We start from the raw sequence: 24,735 nt of genomic DNA, 5'->3' as shown, positions 1-24,735 counted from the left end.
CTTTTTTAAACTCAGCCATTATACTAGCAAACACTCACTGTACCTAGTTGTATCCTAAACGTGGCTATTGTACTTTTGTCAATTCACAGTATTGGAACGTTATTTGCAGCACGTCTGCCTGCATTGCACACTCAAACTTTTTTAAACTCAGCCATTATACTAGCAAACACTCACTGTACCTAGTTGTATCCTAAACGTGGCTATTGTACTTTTGTCAATTCACAGTATTGGAACGTTATTTGCAGCACGTCTGCCTGCATTGCACACTCAAACTTTTTTAAACTCAGCCATTATACTAGCAAACACTCACTGTACCTAGTTGTATCCTAAACGTGGCTATTGTACTTTTGTCAATTCACAGTATTGGAACGTTATTTGCAGCACGTCTGCCTGCATTGCACACTCAAACTTTTTTAAACTCAGCCATTATACTAGCAAACACTCACTGTACCTAGTTGTATCCTAAACGTGGCTATTGTACTTTTGTCTATTCACACTACTGCAAATCTATGTGCAGCACCTCTGCATGACAACCTCGTGCTCTGTTTTTAATAAGCTATAATGATAGCACAAAATACTGCCATTTTGTGGCATCATAGAACTGGCTGTTGTATTCCATTAGTGCCCCACTGGTGACAAGCTATTTCTAGCACCTCTACATCACACCCTCATGCACATTTAGCTACGCTAATGTTATAGCAAACTCATGGAATTCATTGCTGCATTTCATAATTCGGAGGGATAGAAAGTCAGGCTTCCTTTAGCTTTTCCTTCTGTTCATAGACAGCATCTCCAAGACAAATTTCCCCTCCACGTCTAAGTGTGGAGAGGCAGCTAGTGCGCATGCGTGTGCCGATGTACCCCAGCTGCAGCATAATTACAGTGTTTCGCCTAGTGAGTATGCTCAGCCTGACTGTGCCATTCCTGACGCTAAGTCTTCATTTCGGGATACAGCGCATGCTCCCACACTAAGTGTGAAAAGCCTCTTTGCACAGGTGCTTGCATTCTGTGCCGGGTCTAAGTCCTGTTTTGTGCCTAGACACCATGCTAAAGCTGATAGTCTTTTTTCAGAGACTGTATTTCATGCTACTGAGCATGCTCAGGCACTTCCTGCATCAGAGACTAGGTCCGGTAATGAACTCTTTGGCCCTGGCCCTGATGTGGGGGTCCCATATAGACCACAGGGCATCAGGTGTCCTCCCAAATGGCTTGCAGAGGCCCACACCTATGACTTGTCACCGCATTATTGATGGTCAGACGATGACTGGTGAGGTGTTTGGGTCATGGCAGCCATGAGGTCATCATTGAAGTTGCGTTTCCAAATAGGACGCTAGTTATGCCACTCATGACGTGTCACTCTGCTTTTGTCTCCAGGAGGTGCATTGTGGTTCACCCTGGTTTGGGGCGGACCCAGGTTATAAAAGGGGCTGGAGCCAACAAGGAGGTGCGCAGTCTTCTATTATGCTCCGAAAGAGCACACCTCCATGTGTTGAACCCATTGCGGCTTTAGGCCAGAGGTAGGCAGGGATAGGGTGGTGGATGCAGGCCACCACCACAGTTGGTAACGCAGAACGGTTAAGACCAGCTCCTGTCCTAACAGTCCTGCTTGTGCAGCCCAGTGGCATTAACAGGCCTGCTGCTGCTGATGCGCCTGCTGTCCACAGGTGTGGCCCCTACGCACACGGTCAGCGTACTCAATGGCCCCTGTGTTGTTAACAGGGAGTTCCTGGGCTGGGTGGGCATGTGGACCCTGTGACGCTAACAGGGCTCACAGTCTCCAGATCCGAATGGCGTCTAACTCGGTTCAGGCTACTATTAGTTTCATAGCCACACAGCTCTGTATCCTCCACCAAACCTTCAAGTTGCCAACCTCTCCTTTTCCAACTGGGAGCACGGTGGACACTGACTGCTGAAGGTGATATATACCTTTCTCTTTCTTTTCTTATTAATTTTTGTTATATAGCGGTCACAGATTATATACCACTTTATCCAAATCTGCCAGTCCCACTGTAACAGATGTTGTTTCTTCAGCAAATGTTACAGTTGTTTAACCACCAAATCCACGGACCAAAATTTTTTTCCCCTTTCCAACACACCTGTTCCCCTTTCCAACAGCATCTGTCCTTTTTCAACTCATTTTGGGATATGACCAAAAGTGCAACTGTGCAGGGACACCGTACTCAACGCCATCTCAGCACAGCAGCCATCCCTCGGTCCCTCCGATGTGGACAAGTAAAAGACCATTTCCTCCTATCCATGACAAAGTGTTGAGATTCACTCTGTGCAGCACTGGTGTTTAGTGGAAAAGTAGATCTAAGATTGCGTACCACATTCTGCAGATACTCCTGTATACGTGCGTCTATTTCTATGGCAGGAATTAGTTCGCCAAATTTTGTCTTGTACCGGGGATCTAACAGTGTGGCAACCCAGTATTCAGGATTACTTCAAATTCATACAATCCGAGGGTCATGTAGGTAGTGCAGCAAGAAGGCGCTCATGTGTCTTGTGCATCCAGGAGGACCAAGTCCTTGGTGTGTTGGTGGCAGAGAGGTGAGAATCGTGCATCCTTCCTCTGCCCTCTACCCACAACCTCGCACAACCGAAATGTGAGCAAGCTCTCACTCATCTGCTGAGTCTTCCATGCCCATCGCCAGTTCGTCCTCCATTTCTTCATGGGCTCCTGCACTTTCATCAACACTTTTTGCTGATACTATGCGCCCTTGTTAATCCCTCTCCCTCACCATGACTGCCGCATAGGTGCCGCTGACCATCTGGACCTCGTAGATCTTGTTATCCCTTCCGCATATGACTCCTCCTGTACTTCCTCCCCTTCCTCTTGTCCCAACACCTGACTCCGAATAATAATTACAGTGTGCTCCATCATGTAGATGACCAGAATTGTCACGCTGAGAATGACATTGCCAGTGCTAAACATCTTCGTCGACATTTCAAAACTGTGTAGCAGGGTGCATAGGTCCTTGATCTGACACCACTCCAGCAGCGTGATCTGCACCACCTCTGGATCAACTTATCCCAGGCTATATGTCTTACCGTATTTCAGCAGGGCTCTGCGGTGCTGCCACACACGCTGCAACATGTGCAGATTCCAATTCCTGCGTGTCGGAACATCACATTTCCGGCGTTTAACTGCCAGACCCTAAGACTTCCGGAGTGATGAAAGTTGTTGAGCTGCTGTGTGCGCACGATGGAAGTGAGCACATAGCGAGCGTGCCCGCTGCACAAGGCCATGTAGGCCGTGATGGTGTTTTAAAAATTGCTGGAGAATTCGGATCAACACGTGAGCCATAAAAGGCACGTGTGTCACATTGCCCTGAGGATGGCCCGCAGCCAGGTTTGCATCATTGCCGCACACGGCTGTTAAGTCACCAACGGAGTCCGCTCCGTCAATTTGTACTCCGGTCGCCAGGTGACAACGTGTTCCTTTCATGAATAGTGCTGATGATGGGAGAGTAGTCGATGCCAGCGGCGCAGGTGGACGCAGGTTATGCTCACCCACTGGGCTGCATTACCTTGACAGATGCAGAATCTCTGGCTGAATGTAGCTGGTGGGTATCTCACAGATGAAATACCATCATTCAGCTACAACCAATGGGAAGACACCACACCCTTTTTTATGCCCATCCTGTCTGCAGACCACTGCCAGACATAGCTATGAACCTCTGGTTAATTTTACCCCCAGTTCAGTTTTATGATTTTGTGTGCTTGTTACCTGACTACTTTTCCTGCTTGCTGTTTATGTACCTTGTTGGCCGATACGCATTTCACCTCTGCTTGTTTTCTGATTAAGTCCTGGCCGTCCCATTCTGTTCCTGTTCCTCAATTAATGTTTTGACCCTGCCTGACTACTATTCTCTGTAATAGCGGTGTGACTCACATTTCCCATACATTTCAAAGTAAAACTTTGACCGCCTGATGGCATTGAGCTCTGCTGCCAGCATAGTAAGGAGGTGTGTGGTAGTCCTTGTGCGCAGTTGCAAGGAAGGGTGGCCTGACCACACAGGGTTTGCGCAAAGGTAGAGGACCCACACGAGGTTGAAGAGGCAGAAGCAGTGTATTAACTTCTACATACAGAACAAGGATTGAAACAACTCGTGGGGACGGCAAGACTTGTACAGCAGACCCTTCTCCATCTCTCACCATAGTTTGCCAGTGCCCAGTCAGTGACATGTAATGACCCTGTCTATGCTTACTGGTCCAAGTATCTGTGTTGAAATGCACCCTGTCGCACACAGATTTTCTCAAGGAAGTGGTGATGTTGTGTGCGACATGCCGGTGTAGCGCGGGCATGCTTTTCTTGGAGAAGCAGTGGTGATTGGGCATCTGGTACTGGGGCACAGCGACAGACATAAGGTCTGTAAAATCCTGTGTGTCCACTACGCGTAAAGGCAGCATTTCGGTAGCCAACAGCTTACAGAGGGATAGAGTCAACCACTTAGCTTTGTCATGGGTCGCAGTAAGTGGCCTTTTATTTGACCACATCTGAGGGACAGAGATCTGGCTGCTGTCTGTAGACGGTGTTGAGTAGGGTGTCCCTGGAAAAATGCAGGTTTGTGAGAAAAGTGCAGGCGGAGACATGATGTTGGCTTCATCTTGCCTTCAGATCTGTTCATCTTGTATCATTTTTAAAAAACACAGCAAGCAAGGGTTACTCCAAGCGGAGTCTCCCTTTTTTTCCAAAAATTGGGCCCCACACAGACACCTTATCAGTGGCAGCACTTGTGCCCTAGTTGCAAACAGGATGTTTTGATTTGCATCAAGCACATTCCAAATCCACAAGCATTTACTCTCCCCAGGATGACACAGGGGTAGTAAATTCCTTCTGGATCCATGACTTGTTCATTTTGATGAACGTCAGTCTGTCCACATTGTCACTGGACAGACGCGTGCGCTTATCTGTCAGCACACACCCAGCAGCACTGAAGACACGTTCAGAGACAACGCTGGCAGCTGGACACGACAAAATCTTCGAGGCGTAACTGGAGAGCTCTTGACATTTTTCTAGATTTGAAGCACAAAAGGAGCAAGGCTCCATTTGCAAAGTCATTGCATCGATGTTCATTTGGAGATACTCCTGTATCATCCTCTCCATCCGTTGACTATGTGTCAGACTTGTTGTCTCTGGTGGCCTTGCAAAGGAGGGTCTAAAAAAATTATGAAAAGATTCCATAAAATTGCTGTTACCAGCACCAGATACGGTCCTACTGGTACGGGTAGACTGTTGAAGATGACGAGGCCGTCCCATGTTTGTCAAGTTACAACTGGGAGAATCACTCCCTTCACCTGCACGGTTGTTTGGTGGAAAAGCCGAGCTAAGATCGAGTAACAGCTTCTGCTGATACTCCTGCATACGTGCGTCCCTTTCTATGGGTGGAATTATGTCACAAAATTTGGACTTGTCCCGGGGATCTAATAGTGTGGCAAGCCAGTAGTCATCATCACTTCTAATTTTGACAATACGAGGGTCATGTTGGAGGTAGTGCAACAAGAAGGCACTCATGTGTCTTGCGCAGCCATGCGCACCAAGTCCACGCTGTGTTTGTGGCATAGAGGTGCTAACCGTTCTTTCTTCCTCTGTCATCTCCCCCCAACCTCTTTCAACTGAAATTTGACCAAGGTCCCCCTCATCTGCTGAGTCTTCCATGTCCATGGACAGTTCGTCCTCCATATCTTCATGTCCTCCTGCACCTTCCTCAACATCTCACCTGCTACCATGCGCCCTTGTTGATCCCTGTCCCCCATGGTCCCATGCCTGCCGCGTTGGTGATGATGAACGTCTGGACCTTGGTGATGTTGTTGTGTCTTGCGCATATGAATCCTCCTGTAGTTCCTCCCCTTCCTGTTGTCCCACCCCCTGACTACGAATAGTGTTTAGCGTGTGCTCCAGCATGTAAATGACTGTAATCGTCATGCTGATAATGGCATTGTCAGCGCTAAACATATTCGTCGCCATGTCGAAACTGTGCAGAAGGGTGCATAGGTCCTTGATCTGAGATCACTCCATCAGGGTGATCTGCCCCACTTCTGCATCTCGTTGGCCCAGGCTATACATCATGACGTATTGCACCAGGGCTCGCCGGTGCTGCCACAGTCGCTGTAACATGTGGAGAGTTGAATTCCAGCGTGTCGCCACATCGCATTTCAGGCGATGAACCGGCAGGCCGAAAGACTTCTGGAGCGATGCAAGTCGCTCAGGTGCGGCGGTTGAACGGCGGAAGTGAGCACTGCAGACAGTTTCCGTGCCCTGGTCAGAAGGCCATCTAGGCCGGGATAGTGTGTTAAAAATTGCTGGACAACAAGGTTAAACACGTGAGCCATACAAGGCACGTGTGTCACCTTGCCCAGGCGAAGGGCCGCACCCAGGTTTGCAGCATTGTCGCACACGGCCTTACCAGGCTGCAGGTTGAGTGGAGACAACCATTTATCAAAATCAGTCTCCAGAGCTGCCCACAACTCAGTCGCTGTGTGACTCCTATTTCAAAGACATGTCAAGCTAAAGACCGCCTGATGCCGTTGCGCTCTGCTACCAGCATAGTAATGAGGGGTGCGTGATTCCTTCTGCGCAGTGAGAACGCTGGTGGCCTGACCAGGCAGGCTTGGGGCGGAGGTGGAGGACCCAGATGAGGTGGAGGATGCAGAAGCAGTGGCGGAACTTGGACAGACAGAGGATTGACACACAAGTCGTGGGGACGGCAAGACTTGTGCAGCAGACCCTTCACCATCTATCACCATAGTTACCCAGTGGCCAGTCAGCGACATGTAACGTCCCTGTCCATGCTTACTGGTCCAAGTATCGGTGGTGAAATGCACCCGTTCACACACAGAGTTTCTCAAGGAAGCGGTGATGTTGTGTGCGACATGCTGGTGTAGCGCGGGCACACCTTTCTTAGAGAAGTAGTGGCGACTAGGCATCTGGTACTGGGGCACAGCGACAGACATAAGGTCTCTAAAATCCTGTGTGTCCACTAGGCGGAAAGGCAGCATTTCTGTAGTCAACAGCTTACAGAGGGATAGAGTCAACCTCTTCGCTTTGTCATGGGTCGCAGGAAGTGGCCTTTTATTTGACCACATCTGAGGGACAGAGATCTGGCTGCTGTGTGTAGACGGTGTTGAGTCGGGTGTCCCTGGAAAAATGCAGCTTTGTGAGGAAAGTGCAGGCGGAGACATGATGTTGCCTTCATCCAAAGTTGGTGCTATCGATGTCTGAGAGAGCTGTACACACTCACTTGTTTCCCCTTCCAAACCAACTGACGACCTACCAAGCAAACTGCCTGTTGCGGTTACAGTGGTGGAAGTTGTGGGTGGAAAAACAGGTGTGACAGCTGTCCCCACAGTCCTAGAAGATGACGAGCGCGCGGATGCACTGGAAGGGGCAGGCGGTGGATGGTTCGCTCCGCTAGGCCGCATTGCAGCACGGTGAGCTTCCCATCGGGCCATATGATATTTATTCATGTGACGATTCATGGAAGAAGTTGTCAAACTGCTGAGGTTTTGACCTCTACTAAGAGAACCATGACAAATTTTACAGATCACATAATTTGGGCGATCTTTTTCTATGTCAAAAAAGGACCTGGCTAGGCAAGGCTTAGAGGCCATGCGACCTGTTGATCCACCCCGAATAATGCTCAGAGGCAGAGTGGTGGCTGAGGATGCAGTTGTAGACGTGCTACCAGTGCTCCGACTGTGTCCAGGAAGGCGCCAGGTTACTTCGACGTCGGTTGCATCCTCCTCCACCGCCTCTGTTGACCTCCTCGAGTGTCTGACTGTGGGTTGACAGTAGGTGTGATCTAGAACTTAATCATCAATTGTTGTGTTTGCACTCCCCTACCCCTCAGACCGAGTTTCTTCTTGCCCTGACCGAATATTTAAGTTGTCATCCCAATCGGGTATCTGCGTCTCATCTTCATCAGTATGTTCCTCATTGCCTATAACCACAGTTGTTGGAAAGGCAGCATTTTGGTAGCCAACAGTTTGCATATGATGAAAGTCAACCTCCAAGCCATTTCATGCCCTTCTAAAAGCATGTAAAACACAGCGAGGGGACTCCAACCACAGTCTCCCTCGTTGCCACTAACTGGGCCACACACACCCCACTTGACTGGCATCGGTTGAGCCCCCTTTTGAAAAAGAAAAAGATGCTTTGCATGAAGCACTCTCAAAAATACGCGTGCCTTTCCCGTCCCCTGGCTGACCCAGGGGAAGAAAAGTCCTCTGAGAGCCATGACTTGTTCATCTTGGTTCTTTTAGAGACACAGCGAGGGGACTCCAACCACAGTCTCCCTCGTTGCCACTAACTGGGCCACACACACCCCACTTGACTGGCATCGGTTGAGCCCCCTTTTGAAAAAGAAAAAGATGCTTTGCATGAAGCACTCTCAAAAATACGCGTGCCTTTCCCGTCCCCTGGCTGACCCAGGGGAAGAAAAGTCCTCTGAGAGCCATGACTTGTTCATCTTGGTTCTTTTAGAGACACAGCGAGGGGACTCCAACCACAGTCTCCCTCGTTGCCACTAACTGGGCCACACACACCCCACTTGACTGGCATCGGTTGACCCCCCCTTTTGACAAAGAAAAAGATGCTTTGCATGAAGCACTCTCAAAAATACGCGTGCCTTTCCCGTCCCCTGGCTGACCCAGGGGAAGAAAAGTCCTCTGAGAGCCATGACTTGTTCATCTTGGTTCTTTTAGAGACACAGCGAGGGGACTCCAACCACAGTCTCCCTCGTTGCCACTAACTGGGCCACACACACCCCACTTGACTGGCATCGGTTGAGCCCCCTTTTGAAAAAGAAAAAGATGCTTTGCATGAAGCACTCTCAAAAATACGCGTGCCTTTCCCGTCCCCTGGCTGACCCAGGGGAAGAAAAGTCCTCTGAGAGCCATGACTTGTTCATCTTGGTTCTTTTAGAGACACAGCGAGGGGACTCCAACCACAGTCTCCCTCGTTGCCACTAACTGGGCCACACACACCCCACTTGACTGGCATCGGTTGAGCCCCCTTTTGAAAAAGAAAAAGATGCTTTGCATGAAGCACTCTCAAAAATACGCGTGCCTTTCCCGTCCCCTGGCTGACCCAGGGGAAGAAAAGTCCTCTGAGAGCCATGACTTGTTCATCTTGGTTCTTTTAGAGACACAGCGAGGGGACTCCAACCACAGTCTCCCTCGTTGCCACTAACTGGGCCACACACACCCCACTTGACTGGCATCGGTTGAGCCCCCTTTTGAAAAAGAAAAAGATGCTTTGCATGAAGCACTCTCAAAAATACGCGTGCCTTTCCCGTCCCCTGGCTGACCCAGGGGAAGAAAAGTCCTCTGAGAGCCATGACTTGTTCATCTTGGTTCTTTTAGAGACACAGCGAGGGGACTCCAACCACAGTCTCCCTCGTTGCCACTAACTGGGCCACACACACCCCACTTGACTGGCATCGGTTGACCCCCCCTTTTGACAAAGAAAAAGATGCTTTGCATGAAGCACTCTCAAAAATACGCGTGCCTTTCCCGTCCCCTGGCTGACCCAGGGGAAGAAAAGTCCTCTGAGAGCCATGACTTGTTCATCTTGGTTCTTTTAGAGACACAGCGAGGGGACTCCAACCACAGTCTCCCTCGTTGCCACTAACTGGGCCACACACACCCCACTTGACTGGCATCGGTTGACCCCCCCTTTTGACAAAGAAAAAGATGCTTTGCATGAAGCACTCTCAAAAATACGCGTGCCTTTCCCGTCCCCTGGCTGACCCAGGGGAAGAAAAGTCCTCTGAGAGCCATGACTTGTTCATCTTGGTTCTTTTAGAGACACAGCGAGGGGACTCCAACCACAGTCTCCCTCGTTGCCACTAACTGGGCCACACACACCCCACTTGACTGGCATCGGTTGACCCCCCCTTTTGACAAAGAAAAAGATGCTTTGCATGAAGCACTCTCAAAAATACGCGTGCCTTTCCCGTCCCCTGGCTGACCCAGGGGAAGAAAAGTCCTCTGAGAGCCATGACTTGTTCATCTTGGTTCTTTTAGAGACACAGCGAGGGGACTCCAACCACAGTCTCCCTCGTTGCCACTAACTGGGCCACACACACCCCACTTGACTGGCATCGGTTGAGCCCCCTTTTGAAAAAGAAAAAGATGCTTTGCATGAAGCACTCTCAAAAATACGCGTGCCTTTCCCGTCCCCTGGCTGACCCAGGGGAAGAAAAGTCCTCTGAGAGCCATGACTTGTTCATCTTGGTTCTTTTAGAGACACAGCGAGGGGACTCCAACCACAGTCTCCCTCGTTGCCACTAACTGGGCCACACACACCCCACTTGACTGGCATCGGTTGACCCCCCCTTTTGACAAAGAAAAAGATGCTTTGCATGAAGCACTCTCAAAAATACGCGTGCCTTTCCCGTCCCCTGGCTGACCCAGGGGAAGAAAAGTCCTCTGAGAGCCATGACTTGTTCATCTTGGTTCTTTTAGAGACACAGCGAGGGGACTCCAACCACAGTCTCCCTCGTTGCCACTAACTGGGCCACACACACCCCACTTGACTGGCATCGGTTGACCCCCCCTTTTGACAAAGAAAAAGATGCTTTGCATGAAGCACTCTCAAAAATACGCGTGCCTTTCCCGTCCCCTGGCTGACCCAGGGGAAGAAAAGTCCTCTGAGAGCCATGACTTGTTCATCTTGGTTCTTTTAGAGACACAGCGAGGGGACTCCAACCACAGTCTCCCTCGTTGCCACTAACTGGGCCACACACACCCCACTTGACTGGCATCGGTTGAGCCCCCTTTTGAAAAAGAAAAAGATGCTTTGCATGAAGCACTCTCAAAAATACGCGTGCCTTTCCCGTCCCCTGGCTGACCCAGGGGAAGAAAAGTCCTCTGAGAGCCATGACTTGTTCATCTTGGTTCTTTTAGAGACACAGCGAGGGGACTCCAACCACAGTCTCCCTCGTTGCCACTAACTGGGCCACACACACCCCACTTGACTGGCATCGGTTGAGCCCCCTTTTGAAAAAGAAAAAGATGCTTTGCATGAAGCACTCTCAAAAATACGCGTGCCTTTCCCGTCCCCTGGCTGACCCAGGGGAAGAAAAGTCCTCTGAGAGCCATGACTTGTTCATCTTGGTTCTTTTAGAGACACAGCGAGGGGACTCCAACCACAGTCTCCCTCGTTGCCACTAACTGGGCCACACACACCCCACTTGACTGGCATCGGTTGAGCCCCCCTTTTGACAAAGAAAAAGATGCTTTGCATGAAGCACTCTCAAAAATACGCGTGCCTTTCGCCTCCCCTGGCTGACCCAGGGGAAGAAAAGTCCTCTGAGAGCCAGGTCCACATTGTCAGTGGACAGACACGTGTGCTTATCTGCCAGCAGACCCCCAGCAGCACTGAAGACAGGTTCCGAGAGAACGCTGGCTGCAGGACACGACAAGATCCTCAAGGCGTACGTGGCGAGCTCAGGCAATTTATCCAGATTGGAAGCCTAAAATGAGCAGGGCTCAAGTTGCACAATAATGGAATCGATGTTTCTTTGCATATACTCATATATCTGTGTGTCTCCCTCTTTTTCCTTGTCCAGCTGTTTTGTTTTCACATGAGTATATGTCCTTGTCACTTTCCCATGTGTTTGTGTTATGTTGTGAGTTGTTTGTCACCTTTTGGACACCTTTCAGGGTGTTTTCTAGGTGTTTTACTGTGTTTGTGATTGCCTGCCATTGTTTCCTATGGGCTCGAGTTCGGTTCGTCGAACGTTCGACGAGCCGAACTCGAGCCAGACCCCCCGTTCGGCGAACCGCCTCGAGCCGAACCGGGACCGGTTCGCTCATCTCTAGTTACCAACCAGTAATGATTGTCGGCCAAGATGTTCTTAACGCGAGGGTCACGAGACAGGCAGCTTACCATAAAGTCAGCCATGTGCGCCAGACTCTTAACAGCCAGGACTTCAGTAGCCTGACCAACAAGATGACTGAACATGCTGTCCTCCTCCTCCTCCTCCTCCTCCTCATCTACCCTGTCCTCTGGCCAGCCACGCTGAACCGAGGATATGACTGGTGTGCATGTCATATCCTCAATTTGGCCGGAGAGTTGCTCCATGTCTTCATCCTCCTCCTCGTCATAGTCCTCCACTGCACGTTGTGATGAGACGAGGCTGGGCTGTGTGTTATCACCCACACCCACTACTGTTTCTTGCTGCAACTCATCGCGCTCCGCCTGCAATGCATCATGTTTGTTTTTCAGCAGAGACCGTTTTAGAAGGCAGAGTAGCGGTATGGTGACGCTAATAATGGCGTCATCACCACTCACCATCTTGGTGGAGTCCTCAAAGTTTTGGAGGATGGTACATAGGTCTGACATCCATCTCCACTCCTCAGGTGTTATGTGTGGAGTTTGACCCATTTCCCGACGGCTTAGGTGATGCAGGTACTCAACAACTGCCCTCTTCTGCTCACATATCCTGACCAACATGTGCAGAGTTGAATTCCAACGCGTGGGGACATCACACACCAGTCTGTGAGCCGGAAGATGCAAACGGCGCTGAAAGCCGGCAAGGCCGGCTGAAGCAGTAGGTGACTTTCGAAAATGTGCAGACAGGCGGCGAACTTTTACCAGCAGATCAGACAGCTCTGGGTATGACTTTAGAAACCGCTGAACCACGAGGTTGAGCACATGGGCCACGCATGGAACATGTGTCAGCTGGCCTCGCCTCAAAGCCGCCACCAGGTTCCGGCCATTGTCACACACGACCTTTCCTGGCTTTAGGTTCAGAGGTGTGAGCCAGTGATCTGCCTGCTGTTTCAGAGCTGTCCACAGCTCTTCTGCATTGTGGGGTTTGTCACCTATGCAGATTAGCTTCAGCACAGCCTGTTGCCGCTTCGCCGAGGCAGTGCTGCAGTGCTTCCAGCTTGTGACTGGTGTGGAGGGTACAGTGGATGAGGATGCGCAGGAGGAGGAGGAGGCTGAAGAGCATGACATTCCGGAGCTGTAGAGTGTGGGTGAAACACTGACTGAGGTAGGGCCTGCAAACCTTGGTGTGGGAAGGACGTGTTCCGTCCCTCGCTCAGACTGGGTCCCAGCTTCCACAATATTAACCCAGTGTGCCGTCAACGAGATGTAGCGGCCTTGCCCACAAGCACTTGTCCACGTGTGTGTGGTTAGGTGGACCTTGGGTGAAACAGCGTTGTTCAGGGCATGTGTGATGTTTTGTGACACGTGGTTATGCAACGCGGGGACGGCACACCGGGAGAAATAGTGGCGGCTGGGGACCGAGTAACGTGGGACAGCTGCCGCCATCAGGTCACGGAATGCTTCTGTCTCCACCAGCCTAAAAGGCAACATTTCCAGCGCAAGCAGTCGCGAAATGTTAGCATTTAGAACTGTGGCATGTGGGGTGTTGGCAGTGTATTTGCGCCTGCGTTCAAAGGTTTGCTGAATGGATAACTGAACGCTGCGCTGGGACAAGGACGTGCTTGATGATGGTGTTCTTTCTGCGTAGGCAACTGCAGGTGTAGGAGTGGAGGAGGCTTGTTCGCAGGCAGCATGGACAGGGGATTGGCTCGCATGCACAACCAGCGAAGACGTAGCAGTGACATCAGCAAGCACTGCTCCTCGACTCTGTTGTACTTCCCACAAAGTCGGGTGCTTGGCTGACATGTGCCTGATCATGCTGGTGGTGGTCAGGCTGCTAGTTTTGGTACCCCTGCTGATGCTGGCACGGCAGGTGTTGCAAATGGCCTTTTTTGAATCATCTGGATCCAACTTAAAAAACTGCCAGACTCGGGAAGACCTAACATTTGTACAGGCACCTTGTGTCGTCGTGTTCTTCCGGGGAACGGTTGCCTGACTTCTGCCTGGGGCCACCACCCTGCTTCTTACTGCCTGTTGTGATGCTACGCCTCCCTCCCCCTGTGCACTGCTGTCCTCGCTCTGCATATCCTCCTGCCAGGTTGGGTCAGTTACTGGATCATCCACCACGTCGTCTTCCTCTTCCGCACCCTGCTCCTCCTCCTGACTTCCTGACAATTGTGTCTCATCATCGTCCACCACTTGTTGAGACACGTTGCCAACTTCGTGAGAACGTGGCTGCTCAAATATTTGGCCATCTGTACAGACGATCTCCTCATGACCCACTTCAATATGAGCTGGCGAGAGGCCAGAATGTGTGAATGGAAACGTGAACAGCTCTTCCGAGTGTCCAAGTGTGGGATCATTAATGTCCGAGGAGGACGTGTACTCAGCCTGGTGGTAGGAAGGAGGATCAGGTTCAGAAATGTGCGGTGCAGTATCACGGCTACTGACACTTGACCGTGTGGAAGACAGAGTGTTTGTGGTGGTGCCAATCTGACTGGAAGCATTATCTGCTATCCAACTAACAACCTGTTGACACTGGTCTTGGTTCAAGAGCGGTGTACTGCTGCGGTCCCCAAGAATTTGGGACAGGACGTGCGAGCGACTAGATGTGGCCCTTTGTTGTGGCGAAATTAGAGCTTGCCCACGACCTCGGCCTCTGCCTGCACCACCATCACGTCCACTTCCTTGTTCCTTGCCAATGCCCTTGCGCATTTTGCAATGCTGTGCACTGCTGACGTGTATATTCACTACTTGTGCGTTATATCAAAGTTTCTGGAAATTGCACACAAGTGCACCTGTACGCTGCCACCAACAGGCACACACGTGCGGTTTTAAAAACCAAGCACGGACGCAATAAGAACCTAACAGGTTTTTTTGGGGAGCGACAATTACAGACAAGTCAGACACTATCTGGACTGTTTTACACTGTGTACACCAGCCCCAGATATGATGAAGGCTGGTATACGGTCACCACTACCCTTCCTGCCTGCCTGCCTGCCTGTATACTGGTACAATAGTCCTGACAAGGACTCTTTTGGTCACTAGCCTGTATTCAGACCTGGCTATACCCTGCCTGTATATAGCAACAATAGTCCCGAGAAGGACTCTGCTACTGTACTCCGACCTGGCTATACCCTGCCTGCCTGTATACAACTAGAATAGTCCTGAGAAGGACTTTTGGTCACACTGTTTGCAGCCCTGCAACTGAAAAAGCTATAAAGGGCCGCAAAGCTTTCCCTGAATCAGCGACACTCTCCCTGCACTCACTGTCTGGATAGCTGTGAGCAGAGCACAGCGCGCCGGCCGATATAAAGGCTCGGTCACGCTGTGCAGGCCGGCCAATCACTGCAATTCCACAACTAACAGGGCTGTGGCATTGCAGTGGTCTGCCAGCCAATCCCTGCATGAGGGCTGGCTCTCAAAAGAGCGCCAACATGCAGAAATGAAGACCACGAGTACAGCACGAGTATCGCGAGATTACTCGGTCCCCGCCGAGCAGCCCGAGTACAGCGATACTCGTGCGAGTACCGAGTAGTTACAAGCATGCTCGCTCATCACTAATATCCATGTGATACCTCATGGAGGAAGTACTCAAAAGTGTGAGTTTTTGCCTTCTACTTACAGATTGTTGACAAATCTTACAGATTACATGACTTTGGTGATCCTTTGCGATGTCCAAAAATTCACAGGCTAGGAAAGGCTTACAGCCCATGCGACCTGCATAGCCAACACGACATCTGCTCAGAGTCAAAGTTGTGGTCCAGGATTCAGTTGTTGACGTGCTTCCAGTACTTTGTCTCTGGCCAGGAAGACGCAACGTAACCTCGTCGTCAGTAGCATCCTCCTCCACCTCCTCTGCTGACCTCATCGACTGGCTGACTTTGGGTTGACAGTAAGTGTTGTCTCCAACCTCATCAATAACCCTGTGTGTTTTCATTCCCCTCGTCCTGAGTCCTCCGAGACAACCTCTTCCTGCCCTGACCGAATAGTAAAGTTGTCCTTCCAATCAGGTATCTGTACTCCTCATCATGTTCCCCATTGTCTCCACCAGGAGGCTTTAATTTTTGGAAATTAGGGTGTAGATTAGGCACAGCACCTTCTTCATCGGGGCCTGGATCCCAGTCACAAAGCTTCAGGCTATCTGCGCAGATCATTTCCCCTGTCTCATGGAACTCGCTACCTCAACACGTTAGATTATATGCTACACACGCAAGCTTCAAACTGAATCTGAAAACTCATCTGTTCAGAAATGACTATAACCTTCAATGACACCACCACCATACGTACTTGACGCTCAACCTAAACAACTCCTACTGTCTCCTCCCAAAAATCCTTTAGAATGTAATCTCGCAAGGGCAGGGCCCTCTTCCCTCTGTACCAGTCTGTCTATAGTTACTTGTATATGTATTCTGTATGTAACCCCCTTCTCATGTACAGCACCATGGAATCAATGGTGCTCTATAAATCAGTAATAATAAAAATAATAATAACTTCCTTCTCTGTACTCATTGCAGCTTTGGAGCAGACCTCTGATTCCCAGGCTATAGTGCGACTGAACAGCTATGCAAACTCAACCATCTCTGTCACCCCATACTCAGCAGGGCTGGTGGAAACTTGAGAGCTGTTAGGAAGCAAGTGCGATTGGATTGACACCACAGAGGAATGGAGTATTTGGGATCTTGAAATTGGGGTGGAGGAGAGGCCACTTTATGGAGCAATTCAGATCCATTGAAGCAGCTGCTGATTTGGCCTCATCTACATTTGTTAGCGATGGTCGTGTCCATGAAAAAAGGGATCATATCAGATTATCCATGGGAAGAAGTACACCTGTTCTTTTTGATGTTATTTGTTGTTACAAAACGGTGACGCCTTAAACGCAAGCAGCCTGCTGCGGTTTCAGTTGCGCCCAGGCATCAGCTGCCATTTAGGCCTGTGCCTCGGGTTGTCCAGCTGGCTGCTTTCTCCTCCACGTCTAAGTGTGGAGAGGCAGCTAGTGCGCACGCCGATTTACCCCAGCCGCAGCCTAACTCCAGTGTTTCGCCTAGTGAGTATGCTCAGCCTGACTGTGCCATTCCTGAGGCTAAGTCTTCATTTCGGGCTACAGCGCATGCTCCCACACTTAGTGCGAAAAGCCTCTTTGCACAGGTACTTGCACTCCGTGCCGGGTCTAAGTCCTGTGTTGTGCATAGACACCATGCTAAAGCTGATAGTCTTTTCTCAGAGACTGTATTTCATGCAACTGACCATGGTCAGGCACTTACTGCATCAGAAACTAGGTCCGGTAATGAACTCTTTGGCCCTGCCCCTGATGTGGGGGGCCCATTTAGACCACAGGGCATCAGGTGTCCTGACGATGTGGCCAGGCCACTCCCAAATGGCTTGCAGAGGCCCGCCCCTATGACTTGTCACCTCATTATTGATGGTCAGACGATGACTGGTGAGGTGTTTGGGTCATGACAGCCATGAGGTCATCATTGAAGTTGCGGTTCCAAATAGGACGCTAGTTATGCCACTCATGACGTATCACTCTGCTTTTGTCTCCAGGAGGTGCATTGTGGTCCACCCTGGTTTGTGGCGGACCCAGGTTATAAAAGGGGCTGGAGACAACAAGGAGGTGCGCAGTCTTCTATTATGCTCCGAAAGAGCACACCTCCATGTGTTGAACCCATTGCGGCTTTAGGCCAGAGGTAGGCAGGGATAGGGCGTCGATACAGGCCGCCACCACAGTTGGTAACGCAGAACGGTTAAGACCAGCTCCTGTCCTACAAGTCCTGCTTGTGCAGCCCAGTGGCATTAACAGGCCTGCTGCTGTTGATGCGCCTGCTGTTCACAGGTGTGGCCCCAATGCACACGGTCAGCGTCCTGAATGGCCCCTGTGATGTTAACAGGGAGTTCCTGGGCTGGGTGGGCGTGTGGACCCTGTTACGCTAACAGGGCTCCCAGTCTCAAGATCCGAGTGGCGTCTAACTTGGTTCAGGCTACTATTAGTTTCATAGCCACACAGCTCTGTATCCTCCACCTAACCTTCCAGTTGCCAACCTCTCCTTTTCCATCTGGGAGCACGGTGGACACTGACTGCTGATGGGGATATATACCTTTCTCTTTCTTTTCTTATTAATTTTAGTTATATAGCGGTAACATAGTATATACCACCTTATCCAAATCTGCCAGTCCCACCGTAACAGATGGTGTTTCTTCATCAAATGTTACTTTTGCTTAACCACCAAACCCACGGACCAAAACTTTTTTCCCCTTTCCAACACACCTGTTCCCCTTTTCACCCGCATCTGTCCTTTTTCAACTCATTTTGTATATGACCAAAAGTGCAACTCTGCAGGGACACCGTACTCAATGGCATCTCAGCACAACAGCCAGCCCTCGGTCCCTCAGATGTGGACAAGTAAAAGACCATTTCCTCCTATCCATGACAAACCGTTGAGATTCACTCTGTGCAGCACTGGTGTTTAGTGGAAAAGCAGATCGAAGATTGCGTAACACCTTCTGAAGATACTCCTGTACACGTGCGTCCCTTTATATGGCAGGAATTATTTCGCCAAATTTTGTCTTGTACCGGGGATCTAACAGTGTGGCAACCCAGTAGTTAGCATTACTTCGAATTCCTACAATCCGAGGGTCATGTTGTAGGTAGTGCAGCAAGAAGACGCTCATGTGTCTTGTGCATCCAGGAGGACCAAGTCCTTGGTGTGTTGGTGGCAGAGAGGTGAGAATTGTGCCTCCTTCCTCTGCCCTCTCCCCCCAACCTCGCACAACCGAAATGTGAGCAAGCTCTCACTCATCTGCTGAGTCTTCCATGCCCATCGCAAGTTCGTCCTCCATTTCTTCATGGCTCCTGCACCTTCCTCAACAATTTTTGCTGATACTATGCGCCCTTGTTAATCCCTATCCCCCACCATAACTGCTGCCTAGGTGCCGCTTACCGTATGGACCTTGTAGATCTTATTATCCCTTCTGCATATGACTCCTCCTGTACTTCCTCACCTTCCTCTTGGACCAATACCTGACTCCGAATAATGCTTACAGTGTGCTCCATCATGTAGATGACCAGAATTGTCACGCTGAGAATGGCATTGCCAGTGCTAAACATCTTCGTCGACATTTGGAAACTGTGTAGAAGGGTGCATAGGTCCTTGATCTGACACCACTCCAGCAGCGTGATCTGCACCACCTCTGGATCAAGTTAGCCCAGGGTGTACGTCATACCGTATTTCAGCAGGGCTCTGCGGTGCTGCCACACACGCTGCAACATGTGCAGATTCCAATTCCTGCGTGTCGGAACATCGCATTTCCGGCGTTTAACCGCCAGACCCTAAGACTTCCGGAGCGATGACAGTTGTTGAGCTGCTGGGTGCGAAGGATGAAAGTGAGCACACAGCAGCGTGCCCGCTGCACAAGGCCATGTAGGCCAGGATGGTATTTTAAAAATTGCTGGACAACCAGGTTCAACACGTGAGCCATACAAGGCACGTGTGTCACATTGCCCTGAAGAAGGGTCGCAGACTGGTTTGCATCATTGTCGCACCCGACCTTCCCTAACTGCTGGTTGACTGTAGACAACCATTGATGAAACTCGGTCTCACTCTCCAGAGCTAACCGTCCACAATTCCTCAGCGGTGTCTCACATTTCCCCTACATTTCAAAGTAAACATTTGACCGCCTGATGGCCTTGAGCTCTGCTGCCAGCAAAGTAAGGAGGTGTGTGGGATTCCTTGGGCGCAGTTACAAGGAAGGGTGGCCTGACCACACAGGGTTTGGGCCGAGGTGGAGGACCCACATGAGGTTGAGGAGGCAGAAGCAGTGGAGGAACTTGTACATACAGAGGAAGGATTGACACACAAGTCGTGGGGACGGCAAGACTTGTACAGCAAACCCTTCTCCATCTCTCACCATAGTTACCCAGTGCCCAGTCAGCAACATGTAACTCCACTGTCCATGCTTACTGGTCCAAGTATCTGTGTTGAAATGCACCCTGTCACACACAGAGTTTCTCAAGGAATTGGTGAGGTTGTGTGCGACCTACTGTGGTAGCGCGGGCACGCCTTTCTTGGAGAAGGAGTGACGACTGGCCATCGGCTCTTGGGGCACTGCAATGGGCATAAGGTCTCGAAAATCCTCGGTCTCAAAAGGGTGTAAAGGCAGCCTTTCTGTTGCCAACAAGTTGCAGATGATGAAACTCAACCTCTTAGGCATGTCATGCCCTTCGAAAATCATGTAAAACATAGCAAGGGGACTCCAACCACAGTCTCCCTCGTTGCCACTAATTGGGCCACACACACCCCACTTGACTGGCATCAGTTGACCCCCCCTTTTGAAAAAGATAAAGATGCTTGGCATGAAGCACTCTCAAAAATACGCGTGCCTTTCCCGTCCCCTGGATGACCAGGGGAAGAAAAGCCCTCTGAGAGCCATGACTTGTTCATCTTGGTTCTTTTCGGAAACACAGCGAGGGGACTCCAACCACAGTCTCTCTCGTTGCCACTAATTGGGCCACACACACCCCATTTGACTGGCATCAGTTGACCCCCTTTTTGAAAAAGAAAAAGATGCTTTGCATGAAGCACTCTCAAAAATACGCATGCCTTTCCCGTCCCCTGGCTGACCCAGGGGAAGAAAAGTCCTCTGAGAGCCATGACTTGTTCATCTTGGTTCTTTTCGGAAACACAGCGAGGGGACTCCAACCACAGTCTCCCTCATTGCCACTAATTGGGCCACACACACCCCACTTGACTGGCATCAGTTGACCCCCCTTTTGAAAAAGAAAAAGATGCTTTGCATGAAGCACTCTCAAAAATACGCGTGCCTTTCCCGTCCCCTGGCTGACCCAGGGGAAGAAAAGTCCTCTGAGAGCCATGACTTGTTCATCTTGGTTCTTTTCGGAAACACAGCGAGGGGACTCCAACCACAGTCTCCCTCATTGCCACTAATTGGGCCACACACACCCCACTTGACTGGCATCAGTTGACCCCCCTTTTGAAAAAGAAAAAGATGCTTTGCATGAAGCACTCTCAAAAATACGCGTGCCTTTCCCGTCCCCTGGCTGACCCAGGGGAAGAAAAGTCCTCTGAGAGCCATGACTTGTTCATCTTGGTTCTTTTCAGAAACACAGCGAGGGGACTCCAACCACAGTCTCCCTCATTGCCACTAATTGGGCCACACACACCCCACTTGACTGGCATCAGTTGACCCCCCTTTTTAAAAAGAAAAAGATGCTTTGCATGAAGCACTCTCAAAAATACACGTGCCTTTCCCGTCCCGTGGCTGACCCAGGGGAAGAAAAGTCCTCTGAGAGCCATGACTTGTTCATCTTGGTTCTTTTCGGAAACACAGCGAGGGGACTCCAACCACAGTCTCCCTCATTGCCACTAATTGGGCCACACACACCCCACTTGACTGGCATCAGTTGACCCCCCTTTTGAAAAAGAAAAAGATGCTTTGCATGAAGCACTCTCAAAAATACGCGTGCCTTTCCCGTCCCCTGGCTGACCCAGGGGAAGAAAAGTCCTCTGAGAGCCATGACTTGTTCATCTTGGTTCTTTTAGAAACACAGCGAGGGGACTCCAACCACAGTCTCCCTCGTTGCCACTAATTGGGCCACACACACCTCACTTGACTGGCATCAGTTGACCCCCCCTTTTGAAAAAGAAAAAGATGCTTGGCATGAAGCACTCTCAAAAATACGCGTGCCTTTCCCGTCCCCTGGATGACCCAGGGGAAGAAAAGTCCTCTGAGAGCCATGACTTGTTCATCTTGGTTCTTTTCGGAAACACAGCGAGGGGACTCCAACCACAGTCTCCCTCATTGCCACTAATTGGGACACACACACCCCACTTGACTGGCATCAGTTGACCCCCTTTTGAAAAAGAAAAAGATGCTTTGCATGAAGCACTCTCAAAAATACGCGTGCCTTTCCCGTCCCCTGGCTGACCCAGGGGAAGAAAAGTCCTCTGAGAGCCATGACTTGTTCATCTTGGTTCTTTTCGAAAACACAGCGAGGGGACTCCAACCATAGTCTCCCTCATTGCCACTAATTGGGCCACACACACCCCACTTGACTGGCATCAGTTGACCCCCCTTTTGAAAAAGAAAAAGATGCTTGGCATGAAGCACCGTCAAAAATATGCGTGCCTTTCCCGTCCCCTGGATGACCCAGGGAAAGAAAAGTCCTCTGAGAGCCATGACTTGTTCATCTTGGTTCTTTTAGAAACACAGAGAGGGGACTACAACCACAGTCTCTCTCGTTGCCACTAATTGGGCCACACACACCCCACTTGACTGGCATCAGTTGACCCCCCTTTTGAAAAAGAAAAAGATGCTTTGCATGAAGCACTCTCAAAAATACGCGTGCCTTTCGCCTCCCCTGGCTGACCCAGGGGAAGAAAAGTCCTCTGAGAGCCATGTCCACATTGTCAGTGGACAGACACGTGTGCTTATCTGCCAGCAGACCCCCAGCAGCACTGAAGACAGGTTCCGAGAGAACGCTGGCTGCAGGACACGACAAGATCCCCAAGGCGTACGTGGCGAGCTCAGGCAATTTATCCAGATTGGAAGCCTAAAATGAGCAGGGCTCAAGTTGCACAATAATGGCATCGATGTTTCCTTGCATATACTCATATATCTGTGTGTCCTCCTCTTTTTCCTTGTCCAGCTCTTTTGTTTTCGCATGAGTATATGTCCTTGTCACTTTCCCATGTGTTTGTGTTGTGTTGTGAGTTGTTTGTCACCTTTTGGACACCTTTGAGGGTGTTTTCTAGGTGTTTTTATGTGTTTGTGAATGCCTTCCATTGTTTCCTATGCGGTTCGAGTTCGGTTCGTCGAACGTTCGACGAACCGAACTCGAACGGGACCTCCGTTCGGCGAACCGACCTCGAGCCGAACCGGGACCGGTTCGCTCATCTCTACTTACTATATAGTTCACAGGCCTGGAGGCGGGAAAAGTGACAGAATGAGTTGGAGTTTGAAGAGTGAGGAGTAAACACTTGGGTGTCTGGGTTTGTGGCCCAGGCACTGACAGCAAGGTTGGCAGACGGTGGTGGCCGTCTGCAGGAGTGGTGAAGCAACGCGGAACCGTAGGACCGGGGTCGGGCGTTGGCCCGCCGGTACCGACCGGGCAGCGAAGTGAAGCCAGCACACACAGGCAGGGCCATCGGACCCCGACCAGGCTTGGAGCCGCCGACAATAGTCAAATCCGAGTGTGACCGGAACCCCAGGGGTTTCCTAACAGCCAAAGACCCGATAGAAGGCAACCGCCCACACCGTGAGGGTATACAGCTACCGCCTAAAGCTAGAGACCCAAGGGCCAGCGCCTGCGGGCAAGCGGGCTCCTCTGGCATCCATACACCGGGGAGCGGACTACCGTTGGGGATCCATAGTAGTCAAACAAGTATGTGACGCCCTGGGCAAGCCAGGGGTCACAGGTCATCACACCACCACACCCTACATCCCAGTTAGGAACACCAAAGCTACCAAAATCCTTGTTGCCTTCCTCCAGGGGCTGATGTTCACACCAGGGGGTGGGCCAGGCGGTGGGCTCCGCCCACCGAGGAGTTCACAGCCCTGGAGGCGGGAAGAACCAGGCAGATAGAGTTTGGAGGAGGAAGTGGAAGGAGTGGAAGTCAGCTCAGGGAAGAGCTAGAGTGAGGAAGGAGAAAACAGCTAAGTGAAAGTGAAGTGGTAGTGGAGCAAAGAAGAAAAGTAACAAAAGGGAGCGTAGAAAGGCCTGAAGTGAGTCCAGCTAAGTGCAGGACAGGTCAGCAAGGTCAGCAACAGCGGTGATCGTCTGGAGGGGGACTGCTCGGAGGTTGCTGGAAGGACCGCGGTCGAGTAGTGGCCCGGCGGTCTGGAGCAGTATACGAAGGACAGTCAGCACCAGGGCAGGGGCCTCTCGGACCCCGGCAAGGCTAGGAGTCGCCATAATTTGCCGAATCCGTCAGTGAAGGGGACGTCGATCCCCCAACAACCAAGTCCCGATTGAAGACAACCGTCCAACCATTAGTGAGGAACACCACCACCGCCAGGACACCAGCTCCTCAGGGCCAGCGTCTGCGGGCAAAGTAGGGCTCCTCCGGCTCATATCCAAGCCGGGGAGCGGGTTACCGGTGGGAACCCATCGCTACCAACTTAGAAACATCAGGTGCAGGTCAGAGGGACATCACCGTTACCTGCTGGGAGAGCAAGTGCAGCCGTCCGTGGGAACCGTCTTTCCAGCCATGTGGTTTACCGTAAAACTGTGTCAACGTCTCAGGCTGAGTGAGTACCACAGTGCCGCAAGGCACAGCCCTGCCCCCGCGTCCCTGCGCCCACCAGGCCCTGCACCTCCCTCACCATCACTGGGCCCTGGGATCACCAACCCCTACCCACGGAGGGGCAACACAACACCTGGCTGCTCCGCCTCACCACTCCGGGGATCCCCATATCGAGCAGCGGTGGTGCTACAAATCACCACAACCGTGGGTAGCGTCACGAACAATAAACAATCCCCACATCCAACAACCCCCTTTCACTCACGGGCGAGGAGCGCCGCTCGAGTCCCCGGGATCCGGCCCATCGCTCGAGCCACCGAGCAGCGGCAGCAGCAGGCCGCAGTGCCCACCGGACCCGAGCAGAAGGGAGAGCGCAGTGTCCCCTCCTCCGCCCGCGACAAGTACACAAAGGTGCAGGAGAGACAGCCACCATCACCTGTCTAGGGAGAGACACAGCAGCCGGCTGCGGGACCCGTCCATCCAGCCGTTTGGTTTACCGGAGACTTTGTGCATCTATTGCTGAGTGAGTACACCCGTGCCATCCGGCACCGCGCTGCGCTGTCCCTGCAACCCTGCACCTCACCGACCCTGCCTCCCCGTCACACCACCGGGCCCTGGGACCACCAACCCCTG

The 24,735-nt window shown here is 51.1% G+C and overlaps 1 protein-coding gene across 1 annotated transcript in view; it reads left to right on the top strand.

The window, feature by feature from the left end:
* The window catches only part of LOC142296919 (M1-specific T cell receptor alpha chain-like), a 713,655-nt gene that overhangs the window by 56,379 nt on the left and 632,541 nt on the right, over positions 1 to 24,735 (top strand). The window lies entirely within an intron of this gene.

Source organism: Anomaloglossus baeobatrachus, chromosome 1 (genome assembly GCF_048569485.1).
Source record: "Anomaloglossus baeobatrachus isolate aAnoBae1 chromosome 1, aAnoBae1.hap1, whole genome shotgun sequence".
NCBI lineage: Eukaryota > Metazoa > Chordata > Amphibia > Anura > Aromobatidae > Anomaloglossus > Anomaloglossus baeobatrachus.
This window is presented reverse-complemented; position numbering and strand designations above follow the sequence as displayed.